Raw genomic sequence first — 20,514 nt, forward strand, 5'->3', positions numbered from 1 at the left:
CAGTGTGTGCCAAGCTGCTGAGTACTGAACAGTCACGGGATATGCAAACACAGGCCGTCATATATTACTGTGTTCGCGGTTGTATGTCATGATGACAAATCGACATGTTGACAAAATGACTCATTTTTGCTGTTTAGTTTATATAAATAGTCTTGGTGGACTGCTGACTGCAGCTTTGTATTGTGATACAATTCAGTACGCCAAACTCTTTATTTCAAAAGAGCAAGGGAAATATTCTTTTTCCATGATATGGACTATTGGCTGAAATTAAACTGACTATTTTCTTTTAGCCCATTTCTATTTGCAATAAAGAGCACAAGTGCAACATGAGCGAATCTCTAAAGGACATTAACAAATAAAGTCATCTGCACTATAAAGACAGGCCTTTTCTTTATAGCTGTAGTCAAATTAACAGAAATTAATTCCAGCTTAATTTTCCTTGCGTATCTGGCTCAAAATATTTACTTAATAGTATTATTATTATTGCACATAATGAATATGAAAAAAGGAATACATGTCTGAAGTCTCAAAATGTGCAACACAAATACAATAAAACAGTAAATCTTCTAAAAGAAAAGGATAGGTGAGCCAATAAAGAGAAATTGACATCTGTTAAATCCCTGTGTAAATTATTTAGAACTCCTGACACTCGGGACAGTGTGGACCTTCTTTGGTCTTTGTAGATAATCCCTGTTACATTTTTAATCCCCAATTCCATAATGCATGGGGATAATTCTGGGAGAGAAAACAAGAACACACGCAGCCTGTGAAACAAGCATTCATTCAACCCATTCAAACAAGCTGCCATGTCACTCTGCCATGACTCATCCCATAATAATCTCCACAGACACTACCCAGGCTCTGTTGCTATGGCATCTGCTCCATCAGAAGTTGCCTCTTTCCAGGGTGGTTCTCTTGGAAATGTTTCATTCCTGGTAAGAAGTTTCCCCATTACAGATGGCATGATTTCAGCTGACAGAAGTCAATAAATCTCAGTACCAGGATTTATGTAAAGCTCTCAGCTGTCGTTCAAATGGACACTAGCTGCACATAGTTGTAATTTTATCCTTTGGTCTTATATGATTTGAAATACAGTAACAAATTAAGAGAAAGAGGAATTCATGTATAAAGGGCAACTTTATTTTTTTATTTATTTATTTATTTATTTTACACAGCATGCATACTAAAGACCACTTGACCTTTACATTTAATAAAAATAATAATAATATTGGTACATAACCTAAAGCATGCTACTGGGACTTAAAAGCAACAAAGCGCAAAGCTTGTTGTGATTATTGAATGGCAGGAGCGCTATAAATAATGTTTAATGAAATGCATGCATCAACAGAAAACAGCATAGACTAAAAGACTTATCTTGAGATTTAAGAATCCATATCAGCATTGATTTAAAAATGAGAAATCAATCATGTTAATCCAACACTAATGTCCATACAGCTGACTTGTTTACCTGTGGTAGTTTATACATGTTGTATCCACAAAACAGACACTGATATAGTCATAACATGACGAGAAACGCTAATTAAACATCACTGCCAATGATCCTGGCCCTCTAAAATTACTGAAAACTGAAAAATTACTGGTTTGAAGATTTCATCCTATCACTCATTTGCATAGTGCATAAACATTAGATCAAACAATTAATCAAACTTTTGATATTTTATCACATTTTATCACAGAGGAGGATAAAAGAATGAAAAATATATATACTTATTTTTAAATTTATATTTATATTTATAAATTTATAAAACAGATATGGTCATGAAAGGGCTTCAAGACTGAGGATCTCTCCATTTCATTTTTTCTATAAATATTTATGCATTCTACTTCTTATTTTTCTAGGTTTGGCTTTACTACAAGAGAATAAAACTCATGCACAAAGCTATTACAGCATTCAACTGCAAGTGGTTTTATTCCACACTGTTTGTTGACATTACAGTAAAGCATGAAATGCTGGATATGTGGATACTACCACAAAGCAACAGCCATGTAAGGTGCTTTCACCAAACCATGTCTAGTAAAGTATTTTTTCACTAAAGCATTCAAGTCTTGTCCATCAAAAAGTTCTACAAAACAAAAGACAATTAAAGTGAAACAAATTTGCATATTTGATAGACGTAGTTTCTTAAACCTACACAATAATCCTGTTGAAAGGAACCGAGAAAAAAAACAGACTGACAGGATTTGATTTCTTCAGATGGCTTAATAGTCCAGTCACTTAAACAGGCAGCCTCTGTCTCTCTGATGGGGGCAGGGACACACACAGCATCGCCTGCTCTTCCATTCAATCCCTTCTGTAAAACCCACTGAATTAATCAATCACATGTTCACCACCAGTTTCCCCGAAACATTCAGCCTTCAATGTGAGAAAACCTGAAGTGGAGAAACACTTTACACTATACTGCACATTAATATCAGAGTTTCTTAGACATGTACAATGGCAATACCATGTTTTAGGACTTAAACAATGGTATCACCATATTTTGAGGACATGTACTGTTGTGGCAGTACCATGTTATTGGACACATTCCACAGAATTTTGTTTTTGTTTGGCATTTTTTCACTTTTTATTAGGATAGGACAGTATATATTGACAGGAAACAATGTGGTGGTGGGGGGCAGGACTCGGGTCGTCCAAAATGTAAAGGCGCTATATCAACGTGGTGCCCACAAGGTTATCAGCGGCGACAAATATTAAATTTTTTAGGACATGTACTATGCTATTGTGATGCTTTAGGACAATTCCAATACCATGTTTTGAGGACATACTGTAATACTACTATGCCAATGCCATGTTTTTGAACACATACCATTACAATACTAGTTTTGGGTTATGTACTATGAAAATACCATGTATGTGGACATGTACTATGGGAACAACATGTTTTATAGTGTGTACTACAATGGCTATACCATGTATACTATGGCAATGTTTTAGGACAAGTACTATGGCACTACCGTGTTTTTGTACACGTACCATGACAAGATTGTGTTTTTTGGACATGTACCATTGTAATACCGTGGTATTGACATGTTTTAGGACACATACAATTGCAATACCATGTTTTAGGACATGTAGCATGGTGGCATGTTTTTAGGACCATGGCAATACCATCTTTTCTGGGCATGTACTATAAAAATGCATTGGTATTCTTTAAAGTACCATGGGATACCTTGCAAACAATATGACACATATATGAATCTGATATATGATATATGATATCGACATCAGATACTATCATGACAAAGTCCCAGTAATTTTAAACAAGAGACAAATGATAGCAATAAATTGAGCGCAGGCCACTCAAAAGTATAATTACAAACTAATCAGTCAACCTGTTTTATTAGTATTGCTCAGAAATAACATAAACTAAATGTACTGTAGTAGAATTATGTATCAGTGATGTAACGTATGACCCACAAGAAAACTTACACGGGTACATGATCAAGGTAAAAGCTTGTTCATCCTTGCAGTCAAACTGAGACTACCTTTATTGGATGCTGAACATCATGGACGGGACAGCATGTGGTTGTCAGAGTGACAGTCCCAGTGTGGTTTAAATGTTAAGATTTCACTCCCGCAGAGAGTACAACACCATCAAGCCAAACAGCTGCAGTCCGTCAGTTGTGAGAAGAAAGTGAAAGAATGCTAAGAAGTTCACACTCTCACCAGGTTTCGCTTCACTGGATTGCGCACTTCCTGTATAGATTTCAAAAGAGCCCTCCAGTGATTCATCTGACACCTCTACAAAGGGCCCCAGAGCACAGAGGGCCCACACGGTGGTAGGGGCTACAAAGGAGCAGCTAGCTTTATCTGCATTGAGAAACAAAGACACGCGAGACAGCTATTGAGTTATTGCTACTCACTTTCTTTGTCTCACCGACGCTGGTCAGCTCTCATTTCTACCCTGCAGGTCTGACCTGTGCCTTGTTCCTACAAACCTTTCTAGAGACAGAACTGTGGGCCCCGTTTTGAGACACAAATACATAGGCAATATCTGGTGGATTTCAATCGGTTGCTATAGTAATGATGTAAACGTCAGAATGATGCCAAGAGATATTTTCATGCAACAACTGAGTGAGGCTCTCAGTGTGGAAAGAGAGGAGGGGGAATTGGAGATTCGGACTGTGCTCACATCTCGCCATGGTGCTGAACTCACAAGAGCATGACGAACATACACAACAGGCATTCTACACATTCATGCATGTATTGTGCAAAACCGCTGACTGAGTGAAAATGAGTGTTTTCAGACACAGACAATACTGCATACTTTGTATGTTCCATAAGGATCGTATCAAAATATTATTTTAGATATAATAATTATAATAATAATAATAATTATTATTATTATTATTATTAAATATTATTACACACGTTATTTTAAATATTGCTTTATAATATGAATGATAATAAATATTAATATCTAAATGAAGAATAAACCATACAATATTTTAAATGTTAATTATAGCATTAATAAAATAATTGTAAAATTAATAATAATATAAACTATTTGTTATTTTAAATATTTAAGTTCTATCAATAATGACAATAAACTAATAAAAATAATGATAATTATAGACAAAGAGCTATCAGTAAACATTAATAATAAACATTTGAATTTGTAATTGGATTTCACATTTTTTCTTGTTCAAACTACAGAAAAGTATTTTTTATTATTATTATTATTTTTACTTTGCTGTCTGTCTAAATGCCTTAGAAAGGGATTTGTAAAATGTAAGACTAGTAAAGTGTGAAGTGTTTTGGGGCATTTTTTTTACACTACCATTACAAAATGTACTGCAGTTCTACTGTACAGTGAAGGTATCATGTGGTAATTTTTATGAAATTTGGCATATTCCATGATACTGAATCATTACCATATTCAGATTCCAAAATCAAATGTACAAACAAATGTCTAACAGCATGGTATTATTTTTTTCTCTCTGTTTGGGGAAACACTGAGAGATGAACATCAGCAAAGAATGATGTTTTGATGTACAACAGACATTTTAAGTTACAATCAAACAGTAAGCTGTTGAATAATAATAAAAAAATAAATTAATTTCCTTAGAAATGTTTATTGTTTTACAAAAAAACTAACAGTGTAGACAGTCAAGAATTTTGCACTCATTATTTCAATCTGAGCTGCAGTGGACGCCTAGTGTCAAAAACAAGTCCTCTATTTCTCATACAGTAACCAGGATATCCTGTCAAATTACTCACACAGCTAAGCAGCAGTTTCCACATCTCACATTTTCATCTCACTAGTGCCTACCTTCCATAGCTACCGAAGGAAACTACAACTTCTAGTAAAAATGACCCTATTGAAACAGTAAAGATTAAAGTTACAATGTCAAAACAAGGATCCACCCACAAAAACTAGATATGCACTAAAACTTTGCATCTATTTAGTAAACACAGCACAACACAGTGTGGAAATGTCACTCAACAGGTGCACAGCTACAACATTGCAGATCCAATCTAAATTATGTATCATTTCAAAACACATTCAAGTGTCTAGGCCAGGGATCTCCAACCCTGCTCCTGGAGAGCTACTGTCCTGCAGATTTCAGCTCCAACCCAAATCAAACACACCTGAACCAGCTAATCTAGGTGTTCAGGGCTACTTGATAATTACAGACAGGTGTGTTGGAGCAGGGTTGGAACTGAAGTCTACAGGACGGTACCTCTTCAGGAGCAGGGTTGGAGATCCCTGGTCAAGGCCAATAAGGATTATCCTGCCTGCTCGATGGAGACACCTCAATAAAGCAAACAGACCAAATGAAAAGTTTCAGCAATGTATTTATATTTGCAAAAAGAAAAACACAGCCTGGTTCACAGACAAATCTGTAGTGATATGTTAGGGGTCACAGATTTGACCCCAGTAGCCAAAGCCACACCCTGAGCTCCCCGGACTCATCAGAAAGCATGAAGAAACTTACCCGGAAACCTCCGCAACTATCAGCCGCTCGAACGAGTTTATGTTTCCTGTTCTTTAAGCCTCAGCAGTGCAGTGTGTTGCTTCTCCACCAAGATGCATCATCAACAAAAGACTTTAAAATCAAGACTACATCCATATTTATCACACAACTTCTCATGAACCTTAACTTAACCAGTGAGAAAGACAGAGAGATAAAGAAAGAGAGGTGAAACAGGCAGAGGAAGTAGGCGTTCATCACGAGAAGAGGAAACTGCAGGGCCACGGTTACACGAAAAGGCGGCAAATTTCAAAGATGAAACGCAACTGAAGACACAAGGAGGAAACAGACCCATAGGCTCCTTCCTCGGCTTATCTGAGGGTGTCAGACAATAACAGGAAACATGGAGACACACTGATCGCTTGAGATAAAGCGATGATTTGGTGCATGCATTTAGAAGACAAATTGTAAGAATAAGGCTGCATGGTGATTAGGTCACAGGAAGTAGTTTTCAAGCCACAAATGAATGTCTGTACAAGAAAAAAAAGAAATTATACGTTATTCAAAATTAATCAAACCTATTTTATGACTATTAGGATTTTTTTTAAAGTAATGAACAAATTTCCATAATTAATTCTCATTGCTGTAATGTAAAGAATGTGTGACAAATCCCTTAAATACAGTAATGACAACAATCCTAAGCCAACTTTTTTCCCCATTTAAAAAAAAAAGAAAAATCACAAATTCAAAACAAAACAAAACAACAAAAAAGAAAAGAAAAGAAAAAACAAAACAAAAAGCAAAAACAAAACATAAAACAAAACAACAAAAAAGAAAGGAAAACAAAAACAAAAAGCAAGCAAAAAACAAAAAAAGCAAAAACAAAACATAAAACAAAACAACAAAAAAGAAAAGAAAAAACAAAACAAAAAAGCAAACAAAACAAAACATCAAACGCAAAGCAAAGAAAAGCAAAGAAAAGAAAAGACTGTACAGATCATCCAGAGGGTCCTGCATCCTGTTTCACAGATAAGGTGACCCTTAGGCCCCGTCCACACGGAGACGCGTTTCTGTGAATACGCACAAATTTTTTATCGAATAGGCGTTTCGTCCTCACGGATCAGGCGTTTTCGTAAGGTGAAACCGCTATTTTTTGAAACCGGGTCCCAAAGTGGATAAATTTGAAAACGCTGTCTTTGCGTTTTCGTCTGGACGGCTAATCCGTATATTTTCTGAAACGATGACGTCATCAACCCACGTCTCCCCCCCCTAGTCAGACACCTCTACGTCACGTAACGGCAAAAAAAACATGAACAAACACTGAACGATTGTCTTTTATTAACTAACATTAACACAGATTAATAAATGTATTGTTCCATGTTCGTTTGTGTACCATGCGCAAGGTTTATAGTCCATAGTCCAACTCTTCTTCTCCGTTTTTAGTGTATCTCCGTGGCAGAATTACAGCGCCACATACTGGTCTGGCATGTATACTACATCATTTTGCGGTTTCGTGTGGACGCGGATATTTCTTGAGACGAGGAAAAAAAAGATCGGATTGGGGTAAGCTCCGTCTCCGTGTGGACGGGGCCTTAATCATACCCATGTGAAACAATGGGCTCCACTTCACACTCAGCTGGGCCTTTCATAAACACTTCTGTGACTTGATTAGTACAAATAAACATGAATGCAGTCCACTTCAGTGTGAAATGTCTTCTTCTTTTCAAATAATTCCTTTGATTTCTCAAAGAACTCACGCTTCCGCTCTGATACATGTGCGGCCCAGATAAACAAAGCTGACACTAGGACACTGACTCAGAGTGCCATGGTAACAAAATTAAAAAACAACCCATGAAGCAGAAAAATAACATGCTCAGTTTATGACTAGCTGGGCAGAATGACATTCCCGGAAAGAGATGCCTGGTGCCACACACAAATAGCACCAATGATCAGTGTGCTAATTGTCACAAGGGCACATTTTCAAAGATGAAAAAAAGGAAACGAGCACAAGAGCTGCTGATTACAGCATGGGCCAACCACTCTCATTTCCCATATCTGCTCATCCTCTCACAATTTTGAGGAGCACACTTGGCCGTTTCTGTTGCAACAGCAGCAGCTGGGTGGCAAAATCAAGAGCTGCTAACATCTCGTTACCCATTAAAGGTTCAGGGGGATGATTGCTAAATTGGCTCATGTCAGTGAATGAGAAGGTGCATATGTTGGTTCCACCCATTGTGGACTCCTAGGGGCCGGCCGGCCCTGCTCTCACAGCTGTTGTGGTGGCTCTGGGTTCCCTCGAGCTATGAATAGAGATCAGTGGAGAGCTGGTCAATAAAAAATGTTAGGTCTGGCCTAGATTCATGCGTGGTTGGGTGCATCAAACCAGCACTGTTTAGACCTACTGGTAAAATTGGTCAAGGTCTTTGAGAGCAGCTAGAAAGAAAAAAAAAAAGAGACAAATGAGGAGAAAGAAAGAGATCCACACATTTTTCTGGAAAATGAGCACATCTAAAATTAAACAGTGACCTTCTTTTGGGGCCTTTACTGTGATAAATGAATGGCAGCTCCACTTACAACAATATAAAGTGCAATGTGTTCAGATGTTCTCTATTAAATCTGTTATCTTTGAAAAAATAACATTCATTTACACATTCATTGGTTTAAAGCCATATGACTAACTTTCATCTGTGGAACATAAAAAGAGGATATTCTGCAAAATGCTCATGCTGCTCTTTTTCAACATTTCAAATTACGACCCGCTGCTGTCAAAAATGAAATAAAAACACCATAAAACTGCTCCACAGCCCTGTTTGGATTGGACTAGTTTTCCAGGAGGTCATACTTTTCTGAGTTTATATTTTTGCCATTTTAATCCCATCCAAATCCAAAGTCTGTTTCCCCTCACACAACCTTTGTAAAAATCCCAGAGCAAATACCTGCTGTTTTTCCTTAAACTCAAATGTCCTTTGATGAATTGATTCCTGTCCAAATGCAGATGTCTGTGATTGCTGATACTGTATTATCACAACACTTGTCGCCATGTATTTTTCTTGACTAACATGAGCTACTGTTTTGTTTTTTGTTTTCTTTTCAATAGAGACTAGGGATGACACAAATCTTAAAATAATATTGAACCATTAGGTAAAACATCCACGGTTCAATACACGCTTGTAAATTGTGTTTGTTTTCACAGTTTTGCATTTTAATGTAAGCACACAAGCTTCTCATCTCACCTCAAATCAAAAGTCTCCTGACTAGAGAAACAAACACAGCTGACCCAGAAGCGATGTTCCCGTCTCTGTGGTCGAGGAGCCAGCTGTCTCCTTGGAGATGCATGTGTGATGTGCCATATTCCAATTAGCCCTTTCTTGTTATAGTACCTAAACCCCAACCCAGGAGCAAAGAGACCCCCTACATGCTGTACTGCCTCTGACAAACCTGATTAAGTCACCCAATCCAGCCCTGGGAGTTAGTTTGCCAAAAGCAGACACAGCCTGGTGGTACTCCTGAGCAGAGCTCCCAACCACCTTTGCACACAGAAACCTTGGTCTGGATTTATTCAGGCTCATCTCACTTTGGTAATTTTATCTAATTTGCTGCTTCCAAACAGCTTTAAAACCATTTTGTTGAAATAATTTTTGCACACGATCAAATACCAAAACAGTCTTTTCCATTAAACCAATGAACCATTCAAATCTATTTTGATATACACCAGATTCACATTAAAAGGCACCAGTTCAGATGGGTTAAAAACAGCCCATCTAAACACTACTACACTAATTGTAATCATCTTTAATCTACATGGAAAAACAGAGCGTTTAATAGATGTACACTGCTGCAAGATTAAAGAAGACCTATGTGTTTTTTACCTTTAAAATTTAATCTGCAGCTTTCCTTTAAAACACATCTTCTTTGCAGTTCCATTCCACGGTTATATTTCCAAAGTGAAATCATATAGCTCACTTAGGATGAAGTGAGCTATGATGAAATGTTATTTCTCAACTGTAATATTCTAGGAAAGGGTTTAGTTATATATGATGAAATTTTAAATTTAATGCAGCCCAAGCAGAGAGTTTGGTCACAGTGACATGTATTTGGCAGGTGAAGTGGTTCGTTTTTAGGTCTAAGACGAGTGTCTTCTATCTAAAAGTGTCTTTACTGTTACAAAAGCGTTTACGGATGCAAGACAAGAGATGGAGATGGGGAGAGCATGATTCAGTCACTGGCTGTGTGACCTTCTGCTCACAGGCTCCTCAGCCCAGTAGGAAACACTCTAAACAGGTCAGACCTATGACAGCCTTCAAACATGAGACGCTGTTACCACATTCTCTCACTGAGAGAAGGGAAAACATCCAGAAATCAAACTGCAAACTCAAACATCTTTCTCGCAACCCACTTGCACTGCAAAAATGGGTCAACCAAAGATCAACCAATAATGTATTCTGTAGAAACCAATGAAAAGCAAAAATGGGTCAACCAAAGATCAACCAATAATGTATTCTGTAGAATATATATATATATATATATATATATCAACCAATAATGTATTCTGTAGAAACCAATGAAAAAAAAAATACATATACCATATATAGACCATATATAGATATATAGACCATGTAATATGTGCTCACCAAGGCTGCATTTACCATACAAAAAAATACAATAAAAACAAAAATATAGTGAAATATTATTACTATATAAAACAACTGTTTCTTACTTTAATGTTATTAAATATAATATATTCCCGTGATGGCAAAGCTGAATTTCCAGCAGCCATTAATCCAGATGATCCTTCAGAAATCCTTCTAATATGCTGATTTGCTTCACAAGAAACATTTATAATTATTATCAATATCAATAACAGCAGTGCTGCTTCAGATGATGTATTTTCTTTTTTTCAAGATTCTTTAATTAACAGAAAATAATTGAAAACATTTATTGGAAAGAGATACATTTTGTATCATTAATTATAAATGTCCATTATACATATCTCTATTGTCTTTCATTTAATGCATCCTTGCTGAATAAAATTATGCATTTCTTACTGACCCCAAACCTTTGAACCATATTGAATGAAAATACAGCAAATTCAGACTGAACCAAAGAGTAACACTTTTTACACATAGAAAAAAAAGGAGAAGAAAAAAAGAACGAGGTCCACATGAGCAACTATCTATAATTATTATTTAAATTAACTGCAGAAATTTGATTATTTTCGTGAATTATAGTTTCCTCAAGAATAGCTTTGGAGCATTAAGATGAACCACTTCTGGTAAGTCACTTTGTGCACACGTGCCAATGCACACAAACACTAAAAATCACCATGTTGACCAGCTCCCACCCCCCACACCACATCCCACAAAGTGAACTGGAACATTTAAGTCCTCTTAAATCAACCCTCACCTCATTACACTGGTTTCTCTGGCTAAATTAAAAGTAATTAGTACTGATGGGATGGGATGAAAGAAATTCAAGCAATTTCCTCAAACATCACCACAAGATAATGGCCAGTGCTGGTCTTGGAACTGCTAGACGGCTAACAGGCACAGCAGAGAGATCAGGAGAGAGGATGTAGAGGCATCCAGCAGTCAGTGATGACCGAGAAGAAGGAACGCAACATCAGCTACTAATTCAGTATCCAACAGCACTGGATCTCACAGTGATGACTGTAAATTTCATTGCAAGTGAAGCAAAGTGTGCAAACACAAAGCCAGATTACGTTGCCTCTAGTGTCACCAAATGAAATTGAATTGCAGAAGTATATTGCAATATAGACTGACAGCTGACGGTCTGGAATTCATGGCAGAAGTCCTTTATTCTTGTTGTTATTATTATTATTATTATTATTATTATTATTATTATTATTATTATTATTATTATTAATAATAATAATAATAATAATCATATACTGTAACTTCTGAATAATTATTATGCACTACTTTAATATTTGTACTTAATTTTATGAGACAATTTATATACAAAATAATTACTGTTAGTATTTATTTATTACATGCATATTATTATTGTTGTTATTATTATTATTATCATTTTTGAATCATTATTATGCAATACTTTAATATTTATACTAAACAATATATTTATAGAATAATTAATATTAGTATTTATTATATACATACACATTAACCTAATATCATCCTAAACTTATTTTGATGTCTAAATAATAAAAAAAATTCTTTCATTTTAACCATATTTTTGAGCATACTCTTATTTAAAATTCAGGTCTTTTATAAATGTTATTACCACTAAATTTTACTTCCTCTCATCATACATTCACCGTCAATCTTACAATCTTATAATTAAATTATCTTGTAAATCTTATAATTTGCTATATTAATCTTTTTAGAATCTTTTTAATCTTTTCAAATATGAACTCATTGTGATTTTTTTTTAATCTATGTACGAACACTGAAACAAAAAGCAATGCAAGCCACCTTAGCATTTGTGATCTTTGATACATTAGTAGAAGCAAACTGAACAAAACTTTCTACCGATCACATAACAGGGAAGAGCTAATGGAATACAATCAATGAACACATCCCATGAATGAGTTCTGTTCTCAGAAAGAGGAACAGCCTCTGGGTGAATCCATGCTGAAAACATGCTGCTTACCTCTAGCTGTTGTAGGCATCACACAATGGTAGCCTCTGACCGTTTGACACCAGTCCTGATGGACAGACCCTGTTTGGGAAACCATGGGAACCGTGTTGATTTGTATAGTCTCTCACATGAAGATGGCCTCAGGCTGAGGAGATGGAAGAGGTGTGGGTCTCTCCAGGGATAAGCACAAAACCTTTATTTAGCAGCGGCACAGGCGAAGTGTTACAACCGCTGGTGAATGTTAAACGCAGGCGATGCGATGCGCTGCCCTCAGGAGCACTCACCAGAGAGTGGGATGGAGTGGGCAGCATTGTTCATAAACTGTTCTTTCAGAAATAGTGAGCGCTATATAAAAGTACTGAATTACACAAACACGTGTGTTATGAAACATGCTCTTCAATGAAAAACAAGCATTAGATAATCAAAGGAAAGGAGAGCTTGTTCAACAATGCATCTCATCTTTCACTAACAATAAACTAAATTGCAACATGTACAATGTGCAACACGGTATAACCATGACATATATTTTATTATATCATATTACATAACTTTACATTACATTATATTATATAGCCTACACACACTAGTGTTCAAAAGTTTAGTGTGGAAAGAGTTAAAAAAAAATATATAAAAATATATATATTTAATTTTGTTTTTTTTTTTTTTTTTTTTTTTTTTTTATTTATACAGAAAGGATACATTAAATTGAGCAAAAGTGACAGTAAAGACATTTATAATGTTACAAAATAATTATATTTCAAATAAAAAAATCCTGAAAAGGATTATCACTGTTTTCACAAAAAAATATTACGCAGCACTGTTTTCAGCATTGATAATTAATTATAAACAGGCTATTTCTTGAACCCAATCAGCACTGACTGAACCCAATCAAGAGTTTGTTCAAATAGCAACAGTAATTGTGATTCTTGTAGAAGAAGCAACTAATATATTAATAATTTCACAACAAGATTTAACAGAATCACAGAAGAGGCATATCATCTGCAATGCATTTGGACAGTTCCCTGAACAGGCATCCAAAACACAAGATTAAACTAAAATTGTGGAAGTAAAACAAAATACTTTTTTCCAAGTCAGTTTTATGTTAACTTACAAAAGAAAAGGGAAGTGGAAGAACTTGTTTCCCCTGACATATAAATAAATGGGAGGATGGATCCACCACAAGTCAAGGCTCTATTTGTGTCTGTCGAGGTGGGAAATGACAACCCTCTCTATTCTCATCTGCTTGAGATCATAAATTCCCTTTTCTGAATTCCCACTCATAAAATTGTCAGAAACATCCCTGAAAATGATGCATCAAGCCAGTAATAGATAAACACAGCCATTCTGCTCTCTGGAATGAATGAAACATTACAAACACTTTGGTCACATGATTCTCTGATCATCTTGAGTTCATATGTGCACAATGAGAGGGACGTTTAAGGACAAACCCAATCCATTGACTGGAGACAAGATAAAATTAGGACAGGTTTCAGCATGAACTTCATTCATTCACACTGAACTACACAGTGTGCAGCTGGGTCTAGGAAAAGGTCTGAGCAAACACAATGTTGGAGTTATACAGTACACCTTGCCTGACTTTTACAAGAAAACCACACCCCCAAAAACCAGACTAATCCAGTCTTCTCCAAACAGACACTCAAATTAAAAAAATGTGTAAAAAACTAATTTCGAAATTTCACTAATAAGTTCCTATGAGTTTTCCATGACGTTTCAAGTTGCGAATGAATAATTCAGAATTATCTGTGAAATGATTAATTTGATACTTTTCATTTTTATTATATAATATAATATAATATAATATAATATAATATAATATAATATAATATAATATAATATAATATAATATATATATATATATATTTTTTTTTTTTTTTTTTCTCTCTCTCTCTTTTTTCTCTTTTTTTTAAACAAGAACTGAAGGTTTGCTCATAAATCAGCCATCATAACTTTACTGCAAGTTTTTCTCTACTTAAAAGTAATATTTACCAAATATTTAGAAAACAGTACTAGAAAAATGTATATTCTTTTTATAAAATTCAATGACATTTCCATGACATTAAGTCAGCATCAAATGAAAATTCACACCATCTTATTGATCTCACTGCAAACGTTTCATCTATGCATTTTTTTTTTTTGGATGATATATGCCAAATGTCTCCAATCATTTAGTCAGCTTAAACCACTGTCCCTTTCCTACAATCGACCCTCAAGCTCAGATTCAGATCTACCTGTCTAATAAACAACCAATAAATTAAACTACCCTACATTTTTTCTACTTTCATTTCAGCTCCACTTTAAAATGTGAAGTAATTTCAATTCGCTGTTTTTTCAGATTTTCCATGAATAAGGGAACCATGAAAATATTGGAAAGTAGTGAGTTTTATGAACACTCTTCATGTCTTCAATATTTCAGACCGTCAGACAAATATATAGCCCTGCCCCTAAACTACTGCCTTTGGTTGAGTCAATTTTGCCATGTAAGGCCAAAGCTCCAACAAACAGAGCAATGGTTTAAAATCAATTGTTAACTCTATGGATTGTCTCTGCATATCAAGCTGGGACATGAGAAAGAATTTGTACAAAAAAAGTCTTCATTACTTCATTTCAGGGTTTGTCTTCATTACTCCCATTTTATCAAAGCACTCCTCCTTTTGCACAAGTCTGAGGCTTCACTGAGCTCAGATGTGTCTATCGGAGCAGGGATGCAGTGATTCACAGCTGAGAAGAACCTCTAAACGACTCTAGATTGCTCTGCTCAGAAGATGATGAGAATTCTGCTTCTAGCAGTCAGCCAGACGAGAGGTGATTTCAGGACATGGATAACAGCAGGAGTCACAGACAACATGAAAATAAACAGCACTCAGACCAGCTCCATTTCACACGGGATCATACCATGAATAATCAGTCATGCGACGTAAAGATTAATGATATCCGTCAGTTTGCTAATGGTGATGTGGGGGTTCCCAGGCTCTCGGCTTGAGGGGTCTGCAAGCATGCATACTTGACATCTGCAGGCCGAACATACTGTGATCTGGTATGAATGAGGCCACTTACTTCCCTGTTGTGATTCTATAGTCTGCTGACAACTAAAAACCTGAAGATTCAGTTTAGTTTGAAGTCTTTATAGAGGCAATACAGTTCCGTCCAGTTGAGTTTTGTCATTACATTCAGCTGTCAGAGTTTTGTTTTCTACTCTAAACGTTTTAGATATTATTAACCCTTATAGCACAAACATTGCAAGACAAGCTGCATGTTCATACAGTCAAGGGCTTTTTCGAAACCCTAAACCCTCAATATACCTTTAACAGTGATTCTTGCCTTAGCATAATAACACATGTGCAAAGCTAGCAGGGATAAGTCTGCAAACCCAACAAGGCCACTATGACAAAGCGAATTACATACTAAACTCACTGTGAGGGGTTACGTTTCTACCTATTTTAAGCCTGCAATTCTAGATCTTCAGCACTGAAAATATAGAGCAACATGTCACCACAATCCCAGATGGGTTAATTTATCCTGAATCTAGACCTGCACGAGTCTGGAACATTTTATGATTGATTCGATGCTATTTTTACGCGTCCCACTTCAAGGAACTGGTTCAAATACACGGTCCATTTAAATACAAGTACAGAAGGAGTCTTCGAGAAATGAGACTCGCTCTGTAAAACTACAAGGCATACCCCGATAATTTGACAGAAATTTCCCACTACCATCCCGCCATTAGTGGAAAATTTTCTCAAGAGCAATGAAAATAAACTCTCCGAGTTACACAAACAAAGTGTTTCAGGGTCAAAAGCAAGGCTTTAACCTGCACTGAGCCTTGACTGACTGGATTTTCTAAATATCTCAAGCCTGAAGAACTATCATTCAGTGGCAGTAAAGTTTAAGCTTCCATACCAAGCATTATGATATATATACATAATTATCCCAAGCACTGTAATTTGGGCAATCATAGCGTGCTATGGAAACAGTGCGCGCTGTGGGAGTGCTGGCGTAGATCATTGTCTGCTGGGCCTGCTAACCTTCAAAGCATCTTCCCTGTAGAGTGCAGCCGTTCTGTAGAGTCGCCGGGCTGTTCCTGAACCTGAGGTGCCAATGAACGGCTGTAGTCTTTAATGATCCGGTTGGTGCCAGGCAGAGGGGAGGGGAACAAAGAGACACTGTGCTTAACACACACACACACACACACACAAAGCCAGCTGTCCCTTGCTCCTCCCAAACCCCCAGCTGTATATGGTCTTTCACCAACCATCCCCCCCATCATCATGGATCGAGACCAAACACAGCCCTGTTTCTACTGTCCATTTTCAGGATCTTCTCCTCAGTCAAACCACCTTCACTGGAAACGCCCATCGCAATGCCAGCCTTCATTATGTGTGTGTGCCCACACATGCTTTCATCTCCGGGCCTTGGCCCTACTCTAACCATTCATTGGGGTTTGCTCTGGGCTGTAATTCTTCATGGTGGTACCGTTTACATCACTCAGGATGTCCTGTAATTGATGTAGATCTATTATAGGCATGGGGATGGTTACCTTTTTTCCTTGTTGTTTGATTTTGGGACAATGACAAATAAGACTGCCTGTGACAAAAGACAAGGAAAAATCTAATTTAAAACACATATCAAGCTAAAACTGCTATGGGGTGTAACAATAAAGAAAATGTAATAACATTAATAACATGCTTTACACCTTTCCTTATTTTTATAAACCTATTTAAATGTATTTTTCAAGGTCAAAATTTGCCTCTTTTTTTCCACATATCATGAATTAATTCATAAATATCAACTGTTAGTGGTCAGTTGCACCACATGACATTTTACTACATGATCAAACCCTTCCTTGTCAAAACATTTATCTAACATCTGAAGAGACTTCACTAACAGTAATAAAGGTCTCTCAATGATATCATTTACTGTTTTGAATTTTTTCTCAGCATGTTTCTGCATGTTAGTTGCACCATATGACTTAACGTTTTTTAAACATTTAGTAGTGAAACAGTTTTGTTAAGATATTTTTAAGTAACAATAAAAGACTATGCCAACCTACTTAAAGTTTTCTTCCAAGAATTTCATTCTTTTAATGAGCCTTTTTTTCCCTTCATGATATCAGGACAATTGTGTCTAGTGTTGTTATTATTAAAGTGTAAGTTCACCCAAAAATGAAAATTCTGTCAATAATTACTCACCCTCATGTATTTCCAGACCTGTAAGTCCTTCCTTCTTCTTCAGAACACAAATTAAGATATTTTTGATAAAATCCGAGAGCTTTCTGACCCTCCATAGACAGCAACACAACTGAAACAATCAAGGCCAAAGGCAGTTAGGACATTGTTAAAATAGTATCTGTGACATCAGTGGTTCAACTGTAATGTTATGAAGCTACGAGAATACTTTTTGTGCACATAGAAAACAAAAATAACAACTTTATTCAACAATTTCTTCATTCACGGAAGAGAAGAAATTGCTGAATAAAGTTGTTTCATTATTTTTGTTTTCTTTGTGCACAAAAAGTTTTCTCGTAGCTTCATAACATTACGGTTATGGACTATTTAAACAATGTCCTTACTACCTTTCTGGGCCTTGAACATTTTAGTTGCGTTGCTGTCTATGGAGGGTCAGAAAGCTCTCGGATTTCATCAAAAATATCTTAATTTGTGTTCTGAAGATGAACGAAGGTCTTAGGGGTTTGGAAAGAGTAATTAATGACAGAATTTTCATTTTTGAGTGCACTGTCCCTTGAACTAAAATTATTTTTAAAAATTCAGTAATTAAAATAAAGCTAAATTGTTGAAATAAAATATAAATATAAGTTGCAAACTTAAAATTAGATAATTAGAAATGCTGCCTTGGCAACTAACTGAAAAATAGTTGGGGGAAAAAAAAGCATGGAACTAAACTAAAATGTAAAAAAAAACTGAAGAAAAAATAAATAAACAAATAAAATAAATATATCTAAAAGCCAAAGCTAATAAAAAAAAATAGGAAGTAAAAGAACAATATAAATAATACCAAAGTAACAGTGGTTTTATCACCCTGATTTTTTTTAACTTAAAGCCTCACAAAAATCTCGTCATAACCCCCATGCACCTCGTAGAAGAGATGAATTCAAATCAAAGCATTGCAAGCATGAATTATTTATACATTTTTTATTTATTTTTGAATTTACCCATCCAGACAAAAAAAAAAAAAAGAGCATCACGTTATTGACATTCATCCAGTTGGTGCAGTGTGGCTTACACTTTTTTTTTAGGTGAACCAGAACAATTCAAATATGCATCTGAAAATGACCTTCCTCTATCTGCCACTATTCTCAGAATGCTGAAGATTCTCTTATTACACAGTTGTTCATATTAAATCCATTACATCAGCGATAAAAGGCATTCTCAGAGTCCTGTTCTGGCCATGGAGAGAGTAATAACCCTCTTGAATGTCATTACGATGCGATCAAACATCAAACAGGAAAGAACATAACACTCATCTCTGGAAAAACATTCTACACGTCCGTTAGAGCAGGAAATAGATGAGCGCACGCTGTAGGCGGCACAGGAAGCTGCTCACCTGACTCTCTACTCAGATTTCCTCTCTGCTGATGATGGATGTTCAGTGTCTTTTGTTTTAGTTTTTTTTTTTTTTCCAGAAACAGTGGCTCTTACATGACTCTACTTCAATCATGTTAACAAAAAACTGCAACAATAAAAAGCCTCAGTTGACTGTTGAAATCAATCTTGAGCGCTATTGATATATTTAATAATTCAACATTAATAACTCATGTTCTAATTTTATTTTATTTTATTTACACTGGAAAGAGGTAGATTTCCACAAGAGTGCTCATACACACACACACACACATGCCTTGCAGAAACAGGGCTGTCAGGGGTCAGACACTGTGACAATGTTTACAGCAGGTGGTCAGCAGACAGATGCACCGTCTGCCAGAGTTCATAGCAGCCTGACAGAGACTGAAACACATGGAGAAGAGTGAGAGAGAGAAAAAGAGGAACAGTAGTGAAGAAAACCACCTGCAGAACATTCCTAGCAGAACAGTAGCAAAGGTCAACCATGTTTTCAGAGGAGACATTCCAGCACAAAGAAAAAAACATTTTTTTTTTTGCTAAACCAGGGAGTGGTTTAGCACAGCTACCAGCTTTATCCTCACATATGGGCGGCACTAGACCCCCACCAGCAGGTTCACAGACTCATACAGGTCAACCAAACAATCCTGGTCCATTTCAAAAGAAGGAAAAACACACTATGTGAATCAATATTTAGATGATTTCAGGTAGATTTTTGTTTGTTTTCAGTTGATGAAATGTAAGGCTGTATGCTGTTTTTATTTTCAAGGTCAACTTCTGTCAAGCAATCAGACGTAAACATTCAACAGTTTTATACTACTTAAAAAAAATATTATTGTTATTAATAACAACAACAACAATAACAACAACAACAATCTTAATCTTATTAAATATTTTTAAATATTCTTAAATATTTTTAAATTAAATAAAACAAATAAATTATACTAAATAACATTAATTAAATATTTTTTATTCAATTAAGAGAGTGAGCAGTGGATCTGACATGTTCTTGTTCAATTCTTTAGACAAATAGCAGAACAGAGCCTTTTGTTTTACTGAATTACAGACCACACTGGAATAGTGATTTCAAATATTACCACAGAAATCATTCCCCATAGCGACTGAAAATATAGTTTATCAACAAAAGTTCTTCTATCTGTAAAACACCGCAAATTTGACTGTATTTATACTGTATCGTGCACTCCTCACTTTCTGCAGTGAGACTACTTCATTTGTTTACATAGACAGCCGCTGTTTACTGCTGCACATTCACAATCAATGTAAAAGGGTCTCATCATATCCGATACTGCATGCACTCCAACAGTGAATAAAAAATCCTTGCTAGCACATTACAGTCTCCTAGATC

General features: G+C 35.9%; 1 protein-coding gene across 5 annotated transcripts in view; it reads right to left on the reverse strand.

Annotated features, from left to right (window-relative positions):
* Positions 1-20,514, reverse strand: part of LOC109085915 (engulfment and cell motility protein 1) — a 76,208-nt gene that overhangs the window by 49,254 nt on the left and 6,440 nt on the right. The window contains exon 1 of one of the 5 annotated variants that reach the window (XM_042776916.1): positions 5,962-6,181. The exons of the other annotated variants lie outside the window; for them this stretch is intronic. The gene's annotated coding sequence lies outside the window, so the exon portion shown is untranslated. Of the gene's footprint in view, positions 1-5,961; positions 6,182-20,514 lie in introns of those variants that run through there. 5 annotated transcript variants of the gene reach the window in all.

Source organism: Cyprinus carpio, chromosome A19, assembly GCF_018340385.1.
Source record: "Cyprinus carpio isolate SPL01 chromosome A19, ASM1834038v1, whole genome shotgun sequence".
NCBI lineage: Eukaryota > Metazoa > Chordata > Actinopteri > Cypriniformes > Cyprinidae > Cyprinus > Cyprinus carpio.